At 42.7% G+C, this 20,498-nt stretch overlaps 1 protein-coding gene across 14 annotated transcripts in view; it reads right to left on the minus strand.

Moving 5' to 3' along the window:
- Positions 1–20,498, minus strand: part of Large1 (LARGE xylosyl- and glucuronyltransferase 1) — a 520,809-nt gene that overhangs the window by 461,765 nt on the left and 38,546 nt on the right. For 7 of the 14 annotated variants that reach the window (XM_027410527.2, XM_035442497.1, XM_027410536.2 and 4 more), the window contains one exon: positions 5,135–5,228. The exons of 5 other annotated variants lie outside the window; for them this stretch is intronic. The gene's annotated coding sequence lies outside the window, so the exon portion shown is untranslated. Of the gene's footprint in view, positions 1–5,134; positions 5,229–19,296; positions 19,466–20,498 lie in introns of all 14 variants that reach the window. 2 more of the 14 variants (XM_027410532.2, XM_027410529.2) reach the window with 1 other exon arrangement.

A 20,498-nucleotide genomic window follows, 5' to 3' on the forward strand; every position in this document is an offset into this window, starting at 1 on the left:
CACACACACACACCTTGATCCTACAACTTAACTGCAAAAGCACAAAGAATCAGCTAAATGAATGAGAGCAGATTATCACAGAATGAGTCCAAACAGGACTTGGATCAGCTGTGCAACCTCAAACCTCTTAACGTGCAGAATGCCATACCAGCGTGCCAGCCAGTTTAAACATCTCCCCTACCTCAGGTTTGATGCCATTCTCAGATCCTTTCCCCAACAACTGTTCCACCCCCAAGTTCTTGCAGCCAATAAATGTTTTAGCTGCCCCAACCCTTAAGCCAGAATTGGTCCTCCTAATTGAAAAGGTAATGAAAGCCGGGCGTTGGTGGAGCATGCCTTTAATCCCAGCACTCGGGAGGCAGAGGCAGGCGGATCTCTGTGAGTTCAAGGCCAGCCTGGTCTCCAGAGTGAGTGCCAGGATAGGCTCCAAAGCTACACAGAGAAACCCTGTCTTGAAAAAAAAAGAAAGAAAGAAAAAGAAAGAAAGAAAGAAAGAAAGAAAGAAAGAAAGAAAGAAAGAAAGGAAAGAAGGAAGGAAGGAAGGAAGGAAGGAAGGAAGGAAGGAAGGAAGGAAGGAAGGAAGGGAGAAAGAAAGGGAGAAAGAAAGAAAAGAAAAGGTAATGAAAGAAAAACCCTAAGACAAAGAAGACAAGATCTGGGTGAAACAATTTCCACATAGTCAAGTCCTCTGACCTCCATGAGTTCAATTTAAGTGGAGAAGAGCCACACACCTGAGACAACATCACTGAAAGGTCCGAGGAGAGAATGTGTAACATCAAACATCAAAGGAAACAAAGTTAAGATTCTCCCCACTGCCCCTGGAAGCATGATGGGAAGATGCATACCATCTCTGAGGAAACAGCTTCTACCCCACCAAGTAAAACCCACAGGATTTCCACAGGGAAGGGGGCTTACAGTATCTCCTGAGCAGTGGCCTTGAGAAATATAATTTTATATTGTCTTTTTTTTTCTAGGATTGAAATGGGGATGCTCAGCTAGATCATGGCTCTTCCTGACACAGCAACTGCCACCAGAACCCTGGGAGACAAAGCTGAATCACAGAAAAAGCAGTGTCGGCCCACAGGCCAAATTTCAGCTCAGTTTTACATTTTCAGTGGCCACGTGGTGTTATTCCTGAACTTCATGTTACAAAGCAAAAGCTCCTTTTCATTATTATAGTAATGAATAAAGGCCACTGCATGGTCAAAATTAGCAGAAGTAAACACACCCACAATCTTATTGATGAGTAATATTCCTCTTCTAGCAAAAATGTCCTAGAGGGCAATGTTGAAAGATTTTCTACTGGATCTTTTTAAATCCTTATTATACCATAAGAGAGTGTGTGTGTATTAAAGGGTGAACCCAGGATCTTATGCATACTAGGCAAGTACCTTCCACTGAGCTCCATCCCCATTTTGTTTCCATACTCATTTTGTTTTATTTGCTATGGTAGCCCAGGCTGGTCTTGAATTCATCATCCTCCTGCCTATTCCTCACATTCTAAGATTACAGGTGAGCATCACCATACTCAGTAAGATGTAATCATCACCATCATCTCATTATTTTTGTTATTTTATAGAAGACAAAATTGGGAAGTCAATCTTCTTGCCCAAGCATGGGATCATGTATCAAAAGGCAGGTACTCCCTACCCCTTTTTATCTCAGGAGTGAGTTTATTTCTCCAAGCTCTACATAAGGCACAGTGACAGCAGGAACATTGGTATGGACATATTAGAGGTCAAGTCCCACTCTTCCACCCCAATGCTGCTTGATCCTTTGTAAAGTAAGATTAACATAGCCTCAATGAAATGAAAGTTAAGAAATATGGTAGAGTAAGCTATGTTGTATTCTACTTTCAGTGCCTGCTGGGCCTATCTATCAGTAGTTGCCTCAGAACAGAACCCTGGTCATAAATGGATGGTGCCATCTCCTTTTCTAAAAGACCTAAGAGCCCAGTGAATTAAGAGATTTCAAAGGGTTGAAAACCAAGGGTCCTGAAATTAAGGACACCCTGGGGTTCTGAGGTATCAAGAATTTCTCTGCCATGTGCATACTTGACAGCAGCTTGTCTTGAAGACAAAGTAAATGTGTGGTCTCTATCAGTCCAAGACAAATGCCTGTATCCTTCCTCCATGTCACCAGGTGACCGTAGATATGTATGTACACAGGTAATGGGCATTGTTGAGCTTCTGCTTCAGTGAGGGCTGGGAGTTACCTGACAGCCCACAGGGCTAATAGATGCAGAGAGAAGAAAGCTGGGACCTTAGGAAGGTCAGGGAGCTTCTTCAGATCAATGGTGACCCTTTCAAGCCCTGCCTCAAGTCTCTTGCATGTGAAACAGCTTCCTTTTAGTTCAGCATCCTTAACTCTCTGTCAATGTCTACAATTGAGCCAAGGCACAAGGAGGCCATGGAGGACCCTATTCTCAAGAAGGATAAAGACTGAGTATAATGAAATAGCCTATGCATAATATAGATACAGACAAGAGGGGAAGTGAGAAAGTCAACACTGACCACACATTGCTAGTGAAAACTGCATGTACCATTGGCCTTAAGTCCAGAACATCACAAACTACTCATGACTGTTTCAGAAATGCATGCCTGGGAACTCCATGAGAATAAGGACAGTTCCTGTGCATAACCATATCCCCCAAGCCACACATAGATGAGAGACTCTGATACTGTACTCATGGATGTGTAGGAACTAGGTGACTGAATGCGTAGGTAACTAGATGATGTGTGCAGGTGGGTAAGTGGGTGGGTGGATGGATGGATGGGTGGCTAGATGGATGAATGGAGAGAGGGCCAAATGGATAGGCATAGCTAAATGACTGTCATGAGTCAGCAGAGGGAAGAGAAATCTGAACTTTAGTCAAAATCTAGATATCAAGTCATTTCCCAGAGGTCCTTGGCCACATCATGCCATATTTATTCTTAGAAGCTAAAACACCCTTAGCCTACACTTCCTGGGCCACAAAATCTTGTCTAAATTTGGGCTGTGCTCATATGGGGTCTCATCCTTTAGACTCATCTCTCTGGCTTTCCTTCCATGTATCTCTCTTAGTTACTTTCACCCAATTCTGCTTCTAACCTGAATTCCTGGCCCTGCTTCATGTCACTTCATAGCTTCCAAATGAGACATGATTAGTTGACAGTTATGAGCAGCATACAGAACACACTAAGGCAAGTCTATATCCTAAAGTACTACTCATATCCGGTGCACACAGACTGCAGTGGCTTCCACTTCCATGCAGAAGCACAATTTCTCTGGTTTCTACTCTGTAACCAGGTCTAGGGGGAAACTCACTGACATCTAGGATAGGAAGGCTCAGCCAGGTACTGTAAATGTCATCAACTCACAAGATGCAAGTTTGTTCCACCCAATGAGACTGCAGCTCAACTCAACCTGACCTTCTCTTCTTCCCACCCTAACCTTGAAATATTTTAACCATCAGACAAAGTGGATTTTGTTTCATTTGTCTGGAGTTATGACAGAATATCCTGTGAAGAATATTGGCTTTCTTTTCCCCAAATGACATTGCCATAACTTCACATCATGGGGGAAAAAATGCCTTTAATCTAAATGAGACATGTGGTAGAGACAGTGAGTTTGCAAAGTGGCATATAGAATTGATCCCCCCCCCATAGGAAGATATGGGGGAGGGGAGAAAGGCATTCTGTTGGTAGCTGACAAAAATTTAGAACAATGATATCTTCATTTCTGCAACAAGATCCATTGCTGTGCACACATAAAAAATGGAGAGAAACAAGGAGCTGATTAAAAACTTTGAGTCACAACACTTCCTTGGTGTAAAATGTAAGACATAGGATATGGTGCATGAGGTAGCCTGGCCCTTGTGAATTCACCCAGGGCTTTGACGTTTAAATCATTCAATTCAGGTTTCTGGGTGGATCCAGAGCTTGGCACATAGTAAACACTCAATGTCATCTGTTATTATTATTTAAAGATAGTCTTATAGGGATTGGTACTATCCTATATGGTAGTACTAGTCACATGTAACTTTTAAGACTTAATTTAAATATAATATAAAACTTAGATCCTCCTCAGCACAAACGGCCTTGCAAATATGTAGTAACTACCTGTGGTTGGTTGTTCCTATAGGAGAGAGTGCACAGAAAGAGCCTTTCCAGCAAATAAATGTTCTGCTAGGAAACAATGGTTCAGAAATAAAGAAGTGGCCTGATTTAGAGATGTGGGTGACTTATATCTCAATTTCCTCATCTGTAAAAAAGAATAATTGCAACCAAATTATTCAATGCTATTGAGTATATCTAATAAATAAGTATTGAGACCAGCTTACAGTAACTGTAAACATACACACAGCTTGCAACTGGTTCACTATTGAGCATATGTTCAGAGTACCAACAATGCACTAGGCACTCTTCTAGGCAGCAGAGATTTGTGAACAAGAGCTGTGTCATGAACTTATGGTCTTAATGAAGATGCTACCCTTGCTTATGCACAACACACCTATTCTACTACTCATTAATGCCACCATCAATGGAATGCGAAGGTAAAAAGTAAAATTACCTATGAGAGAGTGCCTAACAAAAGGGAGTTATCATGGATGGGTGGGTGGGTGGGTGCATGGACAGATGGCAATAGGAACTGACAGTCAGACAGATGGGAGTCGGCTTGATAATGCTGAACCAGTGACCTAGGCTCTTGGTGAATCTAGGACTGAATACCCCTGGCAAGCGGATATGGCTAAATTGGGGCACTGTTGCCAAGCAACACTAATAAATGATCATAAAGCAGTCTGCAAACAGTATCACATACAAAAGCTTCATCACTGAAAGCAGAAATCTTAGAACCAAAACTACTGAGATATGTATGATCTTCATATGCATGCCCTCTGGCTTCTATTCTGGGATCTGCTCTGACTCACCCTGTGAGCTGGGGTTGCTTCCTAACTGAGGAACAAAAACACCCTGGGCAAATAAATATGACCCACAGCCAAGAAGTTCTACCCAGTCCCTGGGCTCTCCTGAGCGGTGCATTCTAGACATTAGGAAGAGCTTTACCAAGAAGCAATTGGCTCTGCCACTTTTCTTTCTTCTAAAATCTATAGCTCCCATCACTTGCTTTGTAGCTACCTGATACAATTACATACCTCTGGGTCTATGCTGAAGATCTGATCTGCTTCTTACCAATGATAGCTTTCCCATATTATCACTGGTCCTCTACTCTTAAGAGTCTCCTTTCATCTGCAAAGGAAAGGCCACATTTACTTCACAATATTGTTAGTGGAATTAAATGGCATCAATAAGAAGTATTTTACTAGACCATTATTGTTACAACAGAAAAACACTTGAGTCTTGACACTTTATAAGGAGGATTATTAGATCATAGCTTGGCAAGCTCAAAAGCATAATGCCAGCATGGAGCTATAAGGACCTTCTAGCTACATCACAACATGGCAGAAGGCACCCTTTTAAAGCAGATGTGAGGTGGAAGCCAGAGGGATTCAAGGACCAGGCTTGTTAGAAAAATAACCAACTCGCAAGAGGACTTGCTTGCTCTACATGAAACTCACTTTAATCCTTTTTTGAAGGTAACACACTTCAAAGGCATAGCACCTTCCACTAGATCCACTGTTAAAGGCTACCCCACTGCTCACAGGGTACACTGAAGAACAAACAAGTTTCTAGATCACAAAACCTTGGGAGTCACACTCAAACTATATGCAAACCACAGCAGTACCCAAAAGTTAGGTAGAAGCTAGCACATATTCAGTGCATGCTGAGACAATGGACAAGAGGAGATGTGATTCAAGTTCTGAGTGCTTACACTACCTATAGAGCCATCTGGTCTACCTGTGCTTCACTCACCTTCACCAATCATTCACAGGAGGGGCCCCAGCCCAATCTTCACTATCCTCCCTTCAGTCCCTGGCACACTACTTTTCCAATTTTAACACAACTCATCCCACTTAAAGTGCACAATGTATATGAAGACAGTACAAGAAACAACCACTTCTTCCATTCCCAAAATCTAGCTTCCAAACACTTAAACAGGGCAATCACTCATTATGTTTCAAGTGTCTGGAGCAAATGGGAACACCACCCAGTAGTCCTGGGATGTTTACCAAAATAAGTAACCACTGATAAGGTAAAAATATTAGTGCTAAATATCACGCTTCAAAAGACACAAAATTAGATGATGTCTAAAGTTCTTTCTCTTGTCTGATAGTCTACAGGGGTTTACTAAGCTAGAAGGACAGGGTGATTTCCTAAGTATCCTAAAATCTTCTCACAGATCTTCTCTCACCCCACTGCACCCAACATCCTTCATGGTATGGGCTCTAATTGCAGTAACCTTCATATAATATTCATATTAAAATCACAGGTCATGTCTGTCTCTCATACAAACCAAGTTTTTCCATTAAAAAAATGTATATTTATTATATTCTGGTTGCCCTAGGCCATTGGCTGGGTAAAACAGAAATCAACAATCTTTTCAAATTCCTTGTGCTGTGTATTCTCTGAATGTCTACCTGATAGCCGGCTCAGTATACAGGCATGACAATAACCCTGGCTGATTTTCAAAGGCACAAAAATAATTTCTGGGTCTTCAAGGCATATGGGTGAACCTCAGAATTAAAAATGCTGCCACAGAACATGAACAGGATTGTGAAGGCTGCCAGGAATTCAGGACAGAGCAAAGAATTCCAGAGATAGAGACAAGAGAAGCAAGATCAAGCAATGGCTTCAAAATGATCAGAATTTAGATAAGACATATAAAATGGGGAAGCAAGAGAGACCTCTGCATTCAGAACCCTGGATCTTTCTGATCATGACTTCTCTGTCCAGCCCATCTATTCAGATATCTTCCTTTGTAGTTCACATTGGTCTGGAACTAATTGTATAGTTCAGGCTGGCCTGCAACCCACAGCAATCCTCCTGCCTCATCCTACTGAGTTCTGGAATTAGGCATGCATCATCCTCATCTGGAGCTGACCTTTATAGATCCAACTAAAGATCCCTGCAGTGTCCTCCCAAGTTCGCCAATCCCTGGGCTACACTGCTTGACCTGACCCTTCAGCCTCCTTATGTTCCCAATTCCCTGGGCACTGACCCAAAACAACACTCTCTGAGTTGGTATTAAGTATAACAGGGCTAAAATTAGGGCTGTTTCCATAGATATCTACAAGTCTGTGGAGCAAATGTTTGGCTCCCAAGTGGAATAAAAGTCATGTTTCCATTCTGACTGCAATGTAACCCTGAGAAACACAAATGAGCCCATGTGTACTGGTGCTTCTGAACCTTCCAAACCCTTTGGGCCCCTTACCTGTGCTAGCAACTACCATGGCCAAGTGCATGTGGGCTAACATATGCCACCAGCACCTCAGTGTTCTTGCTTCATGATAGAGGAAGGGAATGTTCTTTCCACTCCATTCCAAAAACAAGAAGACTGAAGGAATCCACTCACCTGCAAGCTACCATATCACCCAAAGCCAAGAGTTAAGAAACTTGGCTTCAACTTGTTCAGAGAAATATCACAGGACTCTGCAGCCAAAGGAGAAGATAAAGTGACACCAAGCCTAGCTAACACTAATCACCAATGCTTCCTTCTAGGCTCTGCATTCAGAGTTTCAACAGATAATCTCTGCACCCAAGTTAAGGGTTCAAATGTACATCCTTAAAGTAGATATGTTAGGTCCAAATCATTAGCACTTCATAATGTGACATTATTTGGGAACGACATTACTGCAAATATAACAGATGAGGCATACGGGGTAGGAAAGACCTTTAGGCCACATGGCTGATGGTATAAACAGGAACAGAAGGAAACATGGCCTAGTGTAACCAGTGATGCTTCTACCAGTTAAGGAACACAAATAACAGCAGTAAAGCACCAGAGGCTTGGAAGACACAGGTAGCCCTGACAATTCACTGAGCTTCAGACTTCTGACCTCTCAACTTGCAAGACAATAACATGTGTGAGTCTGCACCACCCCTTTGTAGCACTTTATTAAGTCCAGTTCTATGAGACTCACTGTCCTTGTTACAATGTCAAGTGACCTAGTCTCTGACTCATCTGGATGTTCCATGAGGAAACCAAAGCTTCATTAACAGTAAATGCCAGCAGAGAATACCAATAGTGATCCTGAATACTTTATACATAGTAACTCATTTAATCCTCAACAGACTCTGAGTCTGTGGCATGTTACAGAAGAGGAAAGTCATGCACAACGACATTAAATACGTTGCTCAATGTCACAAGGTTGTATGTGATGAAATCTGAGTTAAAATCCAGACCCAGAATATTCTTACCCAGCTACAGCTGCCTAAATCAAGAAGCAAGTGATTAATGGAGACTTACTCTCGGGTGGTCAGGTTTCAAACCTCTTTATCTCTTCCATATGTATTCCACTTGCCTGTACGGAATGCTCTGCACTAGGTAACCACACAAAATGACAACTGAATTAAACTACAGTGGCTTCCAGAAATCTCATAATTTTGGCACCACTCCATATGGCAACAGGTATTAGGAAAGAAACTTGATCATCTCCAAGGAGGCATAGAAAAACAGTTCATCTTTCACGATGTTTTTTCTGTATCTGGAATTCAATTAGCATTTAATGTACACCTGTGATGTTCCAGCCCTGTGTTAGTGAAGTACACAAGTGACAGAGGACAAACTCCCAGAAATTTTAGTAAGTACCAAGACTGAAGTTAGAACTCAGTTGCAGTTGCAGCACAGTGGGGCTGAACTTAGATCTACACAAGAAAGTAGGGAGGTCTTCAGGGCAGGGCATGGAAACCTCAAACTTCATTGCAGCTTTTCCAACACTGCCATGACACAGGCATACCCAAACAGAATGCATCTCCCCTCTTCCTCCCTCTCTGAAACTTCTTCATACAACAAAGAGCTTTCTTTCACCCAACGAAGCACACTGAAGGGGTAGAGAAACTCAACATCAGACTTTGGATTACTGCTCTATAATAAAGGATGTGGAGTTAGTTGATTACCTTTAGAATATACTTAAGAGCAGAGCTAAGTTAATTCATAGATCATCAGCAATGGTGTTGTGGCAGATAAACTCTTCAATACAAAGCAAACACCACAGGGAAAAGTGGGGAAGATCTAGAAGCATCTAGAAGAGAAGGAATCAGATCAACAACCATTATCATTAGCTACACAGAAAGCTGGCTTGACCATCACAAGAGCTATGTGGCAAAGCAGAAATAACCAACACACCCTAAGACTTGAACCTGCCTTCATCAGTGATCTCATAAAGTAGGTATTTGAGCATCTATGCCCTATAGAGTCTTTCTTAGAACATGTGATCAGAGGGCATTGAGCATTGCCCAGCACAGGGTAGACATGATTGATGCACCCAGTCTCCATCTAAGAGATCATGATAGTGCCTGGGAAAATAAAAGGCTGCTGTTCTTCTCCGTCAAAAATACCATACCACCATCTCAACCTGTGTTACTTAATGTTCTTGAACCTGAGTTTCCACATGAAAGCACTCTGGCATGTAAGAACTAAATGTTTAGCAGAGGGCATCCAAAGGCCTCACCAACCTCCTGCTGGGAACTAGAGGAAAAGCCAAAGCAGAGTGAGAGGCAGCATCAAGAGCTTCACCTATCATAACTAAAAAAAAAAATCAAGCCTCGCTTCCTTCCCTTTCTGCCGATTCATCACAGACCAGGTGAGCGACCCCCCTGCTTTTACCCAACTCCTGTCCTAAGCGCCATTCACCCAGATCCCTCCAGGCTTGTCCCTGCTTGAAACAGACACGCCCAGGAGGGAGGAGCTCCCTGAATCTGGGTACAGGCCACTCTTCCTTCCGTTCCCGGCGACCAATCGGCCAGGAGATAAGTGATCCACCGCTCTTACCCAACTCCCTATCAAAGCCCCATCCATCCCGATCTCCCTGGGCCTGCTCCTGCTTGGGGTAGACCTGTGCAGGCAATAAGGAACCCCCAGAGCCAGGAAACACCCCACTCTTACTTCCTGTCCTGCCCACACACACCCAATCCCTATGGAGGCCTAACTCCTTCAGAGTGAGGAGACTATGAGGAGAGGCAAGACCATCCAGAGCTTCTGACATTGAATTCCTGGCCCACACACACTACAGCGTAACAAGAAGAGATAGAGAGATCCTACCTGCACTCACTGGAAAAAGATATGGGAAGAAGACAGAATAAGGACTCGCTCAACAACAGAAAGACCAATATGACACCACAAGAATCTAGGGACTCCACTCCAGCAAGACCTGAAAAGCCCAACATAGTGCATGAAGAAGAGATGGACCTCAAAAATTATCTCAGCAAGATGATAGAGATCTTCAAAAAGGAAACAAGAAAATTCCTTAAAGAAATAGAAGAAAAAGCAAGCAAAAAATTACACGAAATGGAGGAAAAGACAAACAAAAAATTCAAGAAATAAACAAATCTCTTAAAGAAGCTAAAGAAACCCAAGAAAAACAACCAAACAAGTGAAGGAAGCTCTTGAAAGAGTTCAAAGCATGAAAGCTGAATTAGACACAATAAAGAAAACACAGAATGAAGCGATGCTGGAAATGGAAAGGTTGGATAAACGAGCAGGATCTAAAGATGTGAGTATAACTAATAGAATCCAAGAGACAGAAGAGAGAATCTCAGCTATTGAAGACTCGCTAGAGGATATACATTCATCAACCAAAGAAAACCTCAAGTCCAACAAATCCCTAACACAAAATATCCAGGAAATATGGGACACCGTGAAAAGACCAAACCTAAGAATAATAGGTGTAGAAGAAGGTGAAGAAACACTGCTCAAAGGTACAGAAAACATATTCAACAAAATCATAGAAGAAAACTTCCCCAACCTACAGAAAGATATGCCTATGAAAGTACAAGAAGCTTATAGGACACCAAACAGACTGGACCACAAAAAGAAGTCCCCCCAACACATAATAATCAAAACACCAAATCTACAGAATAAAGAGAAAATATTAAGAGCTGCAAAGGAAAAAGGCCAAGTAACATATAAAGGCAAACCAATTAGAATCACACCAGACTTCTCAATGGAAACTCTGAAAGCCAGAAGGTCTTAGATAGATACCCTACAAGCACTAAGGGAGCATGGATGTCAACCCAGACTACTGTACCCAGCAAAACTTTCAATCATTATAGATGGAGAAAACAAGATATTCCATGAAAAAACAGATTTAAACAATACATATCCACAAATCCAGCACTACAGAAGGTTCTGGAAGGAAAACTCCAACCCAAAGAACATAACTACATGCACAAAAACACAGGCAATAGATAATCTAATTTCGCCAAACACAAAAAGAAGCAGGAGGGCAAAATCCACACACAATGACACTACCAACAATAAATCCAAAACAAACAGGAACCAACGAACAATGGACATTAATATCCCTAAATGTCAATGGTCTTAACTTACCCATAAAAAGATATAGGCTAACAGAATGGATACGAAGACAGAATCCATCCTTCTGCTGTTTACAAGAAACACACCTCAACTTCAAAGACAGGCGATACCTCAGAGTAAAAGGATGGGAAAAGATTTTCCAATCAAATGGGCTCAAGAAACAAGCCGTTGTTGCAATCCTAATATCTAACAAATTGGACTTTAAACTAAAATGAATCAAAAGAGATGAAGAAGGGCATTTCATACTCATCACAGGAAAAGTCCATCAAGATGAAATCTCAATCCTGAACATCTATGCTCCAAATACGAAGGCACCCACATTTGTGAAAGAAACATTACTAAAGCTCAAACCACACATAAAACCACACACACTTATAGTAGGAGACTTCAACACCCCCCCTTACGCCACTAGACAGGACCACCAGACAGAAACTTAACGAAGAAACAAAGGACCTGAAAGAAGCTATGACCCAACTTGGGTTAATGGATATCTATAGAGCATTCCATCCAAACTCAAAAGAATATACCTTCTTATCAGCGCCACATGGAACCTTCTCTAAAATTGACCACATAGTAGGCAACAAAGCAAACCTCCATAGTTACAAAAGAATTGAAATAACCCCCTGTATCTTATCAGACCACCATGCATTAAAGCTAGAATTCAGCAACAATACAAATGGCAGAAAACCTGCAAACTTTTGGAAAATGAATAACACCCAATTGCACCATTCCTGGGTTGAGGAAGAAATAAAAAAACAAATTAAAGACTTCCTAGAATCTAATGAGAATGCAGACACAACATACCCAAACTTATGGGACACTCTGAAAGCAGTGCTAAGAGGGAAGTTCATAGCACTAAGTGCCCACATGAAGAAACTAGAGAAAAGTCACATTAGAGAACTGACAGAACAACTGAAAGCACTAGAGCAAAAAGAAGCAAACTCACCAAGGAGGAGTAGATGCCAGGAAATAATCAACCTGAGAGCTGAAATCAATAAAGTAGAAACTAGGAAAACATTACAAAGAATCAATGAAACAAAGAGTTGGTTCTTTGAGAAGATCAACAAGATAGACAAACCTCTAGCCAAACTAACCAAAAGGCAGAGAGAGAGCATGCTAATTAACAAAATCAGAAATGAAAAGGGGGATATAACAACGGACACTGTGGAAATCCAGAGAATCTTTAGGTCATACTTTGAAAATCTGTACTCCACAAAATTCGAAAATCTAATGGAAATGGACAGTTTCCTGGATAAATATCACTTACCAAAATTAAATCAAGATCAGATAAACAGTTTAAATCGACCCATAACCCCTAATGAAATAGAAGCAATCATCAAAAGCCTCCCAACCAAAAAAAGCCCAGGACCAGATGGCTTCACTTCAGAATTCTACCAGAAATTCAAACAAGAGCTGATACCAGTACTCCTCAAACTATTCCGCACAATAGAAGCAGACGGGATATTGCCAAACTCTTTCTATGAGGCTACAATCACTTTGATACCCAAGACACACAAAGATAAGACTAAGAAAGAGAACTACAGACCGATATCCCTCATGAACATCGATGCTAAAATACTCAATAAAATATTGGCTAATCGAATCCAAGAACATATCAGAAAAATCATCCACCACGATCAAGTAGGCTTCATCCCAGGGATGCAAGGATGGTTCAACATACGAAAATCCATCAATGTAATCCACCATATAAACAAACTGAAAAAGAAAAACCACATGATCATCTCACTAGATGCTGAAAAAGCCTTTGACAAAATCCAACATCCCTTCATGATAAAGATCTTGGAGAGAACAGGAATAACAGGAACATATCTAAACATGATAAACGTGATATACACCAAACCAATAGCCAACATCAAACTAAATGGAGAGAAACTCGAAGCGTTTCCTCTAAAATCAGGAACAAGACAAGGATGTCCACTCTCTCCATACCTCTTCAATATTGTACTTGAAGTTCTAGCTAGAGCAATAAGACAAGAACAGGGGATCAAAGGGATACAAATTGGAAAGGACAAGGTCAAACTTTCACTATTTGCAGATGACGTGATAGTCTACATAAGTGACCCGAAAAACTCTACCAGGGAACTCCTATAGCTGATAAACATCTTCAGCAAGTTAGCAGAATACAAAATTAACTCAAAAAAATCTGTAGCCCTACTGCATACAGATGATAAACTCAATGAGAAAGAAATCATGGAAACATCACCCTTCACAATATCCACAAGCAACATAAAATATCTGGGGGTAACACTAACCAAAAAAGTGAAAGACTGTACAATAAGAACTTTGAGACTTTAAAGAAAGAAATTAAAGAAAATACCAGAAAGTGGAAAGATCTCCCATGCTCTTGGATAGGCAGAATTAACATAGTAAAAATGGCAATCCTACCAAAAGCAATCTACAGATTCAATGCAATCCCCATCAAAATGCCAATACAATTTTTCACAGACCTTGAAAGAAAAATACTCAACTTTATATGGAAAAATAAAAAACCCAAGATAGCCAAAACAACTCTTTTCAATAAAAGATCTTCTGGAGGCATCACCATCCCTGACTTCAAGCTCTACTATAGAGCCATAGTTCTGAAAACAGCTTGGTATTGGCACAAGAATAGACAGATAGACCAATGGAATCAAATTGAAGACCCAGATATTAACCCACGCACCTACGAACACCTTATTTTTGACAAAGGTGCTAAATCCATACAATGGAAAAAAGATAGCATCTTCAACAAATGGTGCTGGCACAATTGGATTCGGACATGCAGAAAATTGCAGATTGATCCATACCTGTCACCATGCACGAAACTTAAGTGCAAATGGATCAAAGATCTCTCCATAAATCCAGTCACACTGAATCTTCTAGAAGAGAAAGTGGGAATAACCCTTGAACAAATTGGCACAGGAGAACGATTCCTGAACAACACGCCAGAAGCACAGACACTGAGGTCTGCAATCAATAAATGGGACCTCCTGAAACTGAGAAGCTTCTGTAAGGCAAAGGACACAGTCAGTAAGACAAAACGACCACCCACAGAATGGGAAAAGATCTTCACCAGCCCCACATCTGACAGAGGACTGATTTCCAAAATATGCAAGGAGCTCAAGAAGCTAGCCACCAAAACACCATACAATGAAATTAAAAAGTGGGGTGCAGAATTAAACAGAGATTTTTCAACAGAGGAGTCTGAAATGGCTGAAAGACACTTAAGAAAGTGCTCAAAATCCTTGGCCATCAGAGAAATGCAACTCAAAACAACTCTGAGATACCACCTCACACCTGTCAGTATGGCTAAAATCAAAAATACCAATGACAACCTATGCTGGAGAGGATGCGGAGAAGAAGGAACACTCCACTCCTCCATTGCTGGTGGGAGAAGAAATGGAGGAGCAGATATATTAAGTTGGGGGAAGAACAGGGGAGAGAGAGCAGGATGAGAGATACCATATCAGAGGGAGCCACTATAGGTCCGAGAAGAGATCTGGAACTAGGAAGATCTCCAGGGACCTACAAGGATGACACAATCTGACAGTCCGGGCAGTGGAGGAGAGGATGGCCTAGAAGCCCTTCCCCTAGAATGAGATTGATGACTACTCTCTATGCTATCCTAGAATCCTCATCCAGTGGCTGATGGAAGCAGAGACAGACATCCACAGAAATACACTGAGCTGAAATCTGGAACCTAGTTGAAGAGAGGGAGGAATGAAGAACGAAGGGGTCTGTACCAGGTTGGAGAAACCCACAGAAACAGTTGGCCTGAAAAAGGGAAAGCATATCGACCCCAGAAGCTCTTTGGGAGGCCAGTACGGGACTAATCCAGCCCCCTGATCATGGATGCCAATGGGGAGACCCCTGCACTCCTGGGAGCCTCCGGAGGTGGACTGGCGTTTTGCCCTGGTGTGTGGGGGGGACTTCCAGAGCCCATCCCACTTGAAGGGATGTGCTCTGTCTCTGAACACATGGGGAGGGGCCTAGGCCCAGCACAGGAAGATTTGGTGGACTTGGTGGAGCCCCGGTTGGGGGCCCTACCCTGCCTGGGGAGTGGTGGGTGGATGGGGTGGGGGTAGGTTGGAGGTGGGGGAGAAGGAATGGGGGTGAGGGGAGGGAGAGGGGAATTACATGTGAAACAAGCCTGTTCCCTAACTTGAATTAATAATAATAATAATTATAATTATAATTATAATAAAAAGAGAAAAAAAAATTTCAAATTAACAGGAAAAAAAAACAAGCCTCTTCCATTAAAGCCAAAAAAAAAAAAAAAAAAAAAACTGCCCCACTCTCCCCTGCCACACCTCCTCAGAGAGTTCTGACAGCCCTTAAAGACAGGGATCTGGCCACCTTTCTCAGCCAAGATGACAAGATCCTAAGCATAGAGAATCCACATGGTTGAAGCACTCCTGCAGGTCTGCCTCCCTGTTTGGTGTTATTATTCCTGCCCTGTCCACAAAAAGACCTTGGATCAGCCCAAGTACTTCTTTTTTTAACACCTCCAGTACTCCATTGAGACATGCCTAGATGAGCAAACATAAGCTCTTCCTGGATGAAAGAAAGAGTCTCATGGTGGAGTTTATTTGTGTCAACTTCTCTGAACAGTGTCAAAGGGAACACTGGGCTGGAAAGGAATTCACTTTGGTTTATGGCGACTGTGGGGGACCAAATATCCCTGTTATGGAATATTCTGGGATCCAGGCCCTGGCTGACATAAACAGTGATGGCGCCAGGAAACTCCGAGTCACCATTGTATGTTACTGTTTACCATTGCCGAAGGTGATATGCCTCCTAATTTGCATCTCTGTCACTTAAGCCTTGAGTAGGCCCACACCTGGGCTCAAGACTGCCTGCTTGACCAAGAATTGTACAGGCAACAGAATCACTTGTTAGCGATATGCATTGTGAAAAATGCTTCCTGATGTTGCCCCTGCTCTTAGAGGACTATTTAAATGGGCCTCTCAATAAACTGGGGCCACTCAGAGTCAGCTGGGAGCCCTCCTGAGATGATATGGTGTTTCCTGTCTCATCATTAGCTTGTTGGGTAATTAAACTTCCCTAGTCCACACACCTCCACTCAGAAACGGATCTGGGACTGTACAGCTGGTTCCGTTCACAGTCCTGAAGACATCGGTCTGGAACAGGTGATCTTGCTGGGAAGCTGGGATGTATAGGGTAGTAAAATCTGGATCTGGGCTATGGGGCCTGGCCCATATAGTCTTTCAGGGAGTACAGAGCAACAGAGCAAGGGTGTGGAGTTCAGAGTGCTGTCTCCCTAGGGCCCATCCTCCACAGAATTGGGGAACTGAAACTGTCTGACCTGTTCTGATGGCCCTTCTTTACATTCCCACTGCTCTGCTTGCTGCCTGCATCCTACATCCTTGCCCTCTTCCTTCCCCACACAGACCCTAAGCAGGACCAAGATCAATCTTCCACCTCCAGCCAAATATAAATCACTGATTTCTCCTCCTCTGCTGCCTGGATCCATCCTCTCACCTCCCACCCTGACATTTCCCCGCCTCTCCCACCTCCACCATTGTTCTCTTCTGCTTCTTTGTTTTCCTTCCTCCCCACAGGCTTCATTTTTCCTGGCTAATCTAATGCATTGTTAGGCTCCTGTAACCCTAGTATGGGCCATCAGGAGGGCAGAGTCAAAGGGTCTTAGCACTGCCAGTCTTCGGGTTCTAGCTATGCTTAGTATCTTTACTATACCATAAAATGAATAGCACTGGTCCCATTTTCGAAGAATTATTTATGGGTAAGGGGAATATGTTAGTTACATTTCTCATTGCTATAACAAAACAACAGACAAGGGAAGAGTATTGTGTATCATGATAATGAAAGTGTAGTGGCAAGACATGAGGTGGAGGTGGCTATGTTTGGGTCAGGAAGCACAGTGAGATGAATGCTGGTGTTCACATTCCACCTTAGTCAGCCCAGTGTGTCAGCTCATAGAGTGATTCTGCCTGCATTCAGGCTGGGTCTTTCCAGCGCAATGAAGCTCCTCAAGATAACCCCTCACATGCATGCTCAGAGGATTGTCTCCTGGATGATTCAAAATCCCACCAGGCTGACAATCAATATTAACTGCCAAGAGAGCCTTTCTGAAAGAAACATGCTCTTCAGTTGATAATCATGGGCAAGCCCCAAATGGTTCTGCCACCATGCACAGGAAAACAGGAAATCAAGTACCTCTGGTTCAAATCCTACCTCAGCTTCCTATTGGATGTAGAAGTCTAGGGCAGGAACTTGGCCAGTCTGTGCCTCAATCTCCCTGTCTGGAAACCATGAATAACAAAACTACCTTCTGGTGTGGAATGCTCCAAAACCCACAAGGACCTGTGTTGCAGTTTTAGGGATGCTTACCATGCATCAAGCCTTCAGTAGGCTAGTCTAGGTGCTTGGCTCTGAATAGTAAACACAACCTGAACAGATTCAGAATAGGATCCCCATTCTGCTCAGGATCAGAGAAATCAAGAAATTTACCTAAAGTTTCATAGCCAAGCAGAGGATGCAGGACTTTCCCAAACAGTCTCTGCTAGAATGCTATGATGCCATGCCTGAGGAGAGAGCATGATAAGCTATTCATTCTGTAACTGGGATATAAGGAGCCCTGCTTCAAGAAAAGAAATCTTATTTGGCATTTGGGAAGTTAATTCTAGTTCCAGGAGCATAGAGCCTTCTTTTTGCTTGTGCTTCTGCCCACTTCCCACCCCCACTAAATGGGATGAAAGAGCATGGCTGAGGAGATGCTCCCAGCTCTATGAGACAAGCTGCAATATCTGGGCCAAAGAGGCCGGGAAGATCTCCATCCCAAAATTGTTGGCAAAGCACTCTGTGGCCTGTGGCCAAATGCAGAATGACAGCCACCACCTGTGCTTGACTGAGGAACTATTGGGCCACATCACAGAGAGCAAAGCTCCTCAGCCTGAATACACATGTCACCTTAACCATCTAAGGTGACTCTAGAGGTAAGAGAGGCTGCCCCCTTAGTGAACAGGCCTGAGCATTAAAATCCAAAGACATACAGCACCAGGCTCAGTCTCGGTCAGCCCTACAGCATGCAGGCAACCAGGGACTGAAGCTGGCATAAGAAACACAGCACTTTGGTGGGAGGGAGATGCTGAGCTGGTCAAATTGAAGGCATCTTATTTGTTATATCATCTTTAGTTGATATCCCTGAGAGGCCTGCTCTTTTTTTCTTTGAAGAGAAATGGGGAATGAGTAAATCTGGAGAGAGGGGAGGAAGAGCAGGATTGGGAAAAATACAGGACAAACTGATCAGGATATAATGGTTGCAAAGAATAAAAATTAAAATTTAAAAATAAAGTGAAAACATCCCTTGACAGTGCCCCAGAGCATTTGCTGTCAGCAAACAGAAGAAAAACCCCTGCAATGAATGACCCTACTACCTCCTGCTGTGAAGCATCCTGTAGCCCCTACCCAAGATGGACTCTGCTGGAAACTCTGACAGGTGAAATGTAGCCATCAGTCTGGGCCAGGAAACCAATTGCCCCTGGGTGCAAGAAGCAATGGCTGTATAACAGCCTTTCCCAAATACTATTCAACCTGAATGTCCCTATCTTCAAAATTCAAACAAATGACTGAAAAGAAAGTATCTGCAACAGTGTGTGATATTACGTGGGATGTCAAGGGCAGTCTATCAGGTCAGAAGTCAGGATGCACACCCTTGGGATGAGCACAGGGGCAGTGGTGGAAGCCAGGGCTGTCTGTGGTTGAGGTAATGTGTATTTCTTGGTCTCAAGAGTTGATCACACAGGAGCATGGCCTTTGGGGAAGTCCACCAAGCACAGTTGAGAACCTTAATTATCAATTCAACTTGTTGAGAAATGCCTCAGAGTTAGTGAAACTCACCTCTGGGTGTGTTTGTCGGGACATTTCCTGAGATAGATTATGAGGGCTCTGATCCAGTCAATGATGACATTCACTCTTGGACTCAAAGTCTACCTGGACTGCCAGGAGATGGAAATGCCAATGGTGGGGCCTGGCAGAAAGCAGCAGGTTGCTGAAGAGTGGAGTGCATCTGAAGGGGGGGAGTGGAGAGAGAAGAAGAACAAGAAGAGGAAGAATGCTACAAGGATCCACCTATGGCAAATAATCCCTTGGGCCTTCCCACACTAACTCTGCAGTGCAGACCAAATGGAAGCTCAAAGTCTTTTTCAAGATTCTCTTTTCTTCAAGATGTTTTTGAGATAATCACTACAGCAAAGGTCTTAGAGATAAGATCATTCAGGTTAAAGCCTCCACTGTATGGCTCTGGGTAAATTTCTAAGCCTTCCTGTATGTCAGGGTCCACATCGGGACTACCTTTAGATCTCAGAGTCCACAGTGAAAGAAATAATTATTAGTAGTGTTCTGGAAAAATTAAATAATTAATAATTCTGGCACAGGGTTAGCAATTAATACATACTAGCTAGTACTGCTTCGACAATTTCTATGAATTCCTAATTGGCTGCCTCTCTCAATGTCCTCCGATGAAATCTGCACCAGACTTCATGCTCCACCAAAATCCAAGTATTTCTAGTGGCCAGCAGTAATCATTCAATGCCATGTCCCTCTAGAGAAACAGAAGAAGAAAGACAGGTGGTGCTATGGTTTGAGTATGAAACATCCCTCAAGTGTTGGACCACCTGATATCCAGGTGGTGGTGCTATTCTAAGAAGTCATAGAACCTCCAGGCAAAGAGGACTAGAAACAGGAAGTGGATCACTGTCTGGGGTGGGCCTTAAGGGATACTGGCCAGCTCTGCTTCCAGTCTGAGCATTCTTCTTCGCCCACTAAGATGTGAGTAATCTATGCTAGAAGCTCTTGTTACCATGGATGAAGACCCAGCCACCATGGTCTCCATCTTCAGTAGACTGTACCCCTTAAACTGTGAGCCAAAATGAACTTCTCACTTAAATGCCCCTTGGGAATTAGTTCAGAGAGATAAAAAAAAAAAGTATAAAAACAATACAAGGAAACAGAGCAGAATGGAAAGATGGGGAGGCAGGAGGAAGAAAACTGAGTTCCCCAGAGAATCACTCCATTTTTGCCTTTGTTCCTACAACCACACA

This window comes from Cricetulus griseus, chromosome 3 (genome assembly GCF_003668045.3).
Source record: "Cricetulus griseus strain 17A/GY chromosome 3, alternate assembly CriGri-PICRH-1.0, whole genome shotgun sequence".
Lineage (NCBI taxonomy): Eukaryota > Metazoa > Chordata > Mammalia > Rodentia > Cricetidae > Cricetulus > Cricetulus griseus.